The following is a 1,006-nucleotide window of genomic DNA, read 5'->3' on the forward strand; positions in this document are numbered from 1 at the left end:
AGCCCTGGCCGGATAGCTTGGCGTATCATTCCAATATGCAGAGTTGCTGGTTCGATCCCAGGTCAGGGCACATACAGAAATAGATTGATGTTTCTGTCTGTCTGTCTCTCTTCCTCTCTTTTAAAGATGTAATAAGTAAATTTAAAAAAAGAAAACAAGAAAGGAAGGAAGGGAAGGAGGGAGAGAGGGAGGGAGGGAGGGAGGGAGCGAGGGAGGGAGGGAGGGAGGGAGGAAAGAAGGAAGGAAGGAAGGGAGGAAGGAAGGAAGGAAGGAAGGAAGGAAGGAAGGAAGGAAGGAAGGAAAGAAGGAAGGTGTGGTTCATGTACTACTTGCATCATAATTACCTGGGATGAAGAAGAAGCACAGCAGGGCTGGTTATATATACAAAGCATGAGCCCCCATCCAGAGACCTACTGGAGGCTAAGGCTGTGGGATAGGGCTTATGAATTTGCATTTTAAACAGGCTTCCCGGGTAATTCTGATACCCTAAAGTCTGATAGGCATCATCACAAGGAGGCATCAGAAAGTCAAGGAGCCCTGGTGGGGGTTAAAAATGACTTATTCCCACCTTTTTAAGTTCTTCTGCCTGGGCTAATAATCAAATTAACATGAGACAGACTAACAAAAGCTTATTGGATATACATATGGCACAGGTGCCATAAGAATATGAGACCCGGAGAGACAAGATGGCGCTGGAGTAGGCAGACGTACCAGCATCTACCTCCCAGAACCAATGTGGATTACAAACTAATTTTATGAACTATCAGCTGGAAAGACCAACTCTGGACTAAACTAGGGGGACTCTTCAACCCAGGAACGCTGAAGAGGCCACACAGAGACTGGTAGGAAAGGCAGAAGCGCGGAAACATGGAGAGGGCTGCCCAGCTTCTCGGAGCGAACGGCAGCAGGGAGAGACTCGCGTGGCAGGAAGTGAGTTTAGCAGAGGGGAAAGGGTCCTGAGCCCCAGGAACAAAGCCCCAGCCTGTAGCCCCAGAGCCCAGAAGAA

Source organism: Saccopteryx leptura, chromosome 11 (assembly GCF_036850995.1).
Source record: "Saccopteryx leptura isolate mSacLep1 chromosome 11, mSacLep1_pri_phased_curated, whole genome shotgun sequence".
Lineage (NCBI taxonomy): Eukaryota > Metazoa > Chordata > Mammalia > Chiroptera > Emballonuridae > Saccopteryx > Saccopteryx leptura.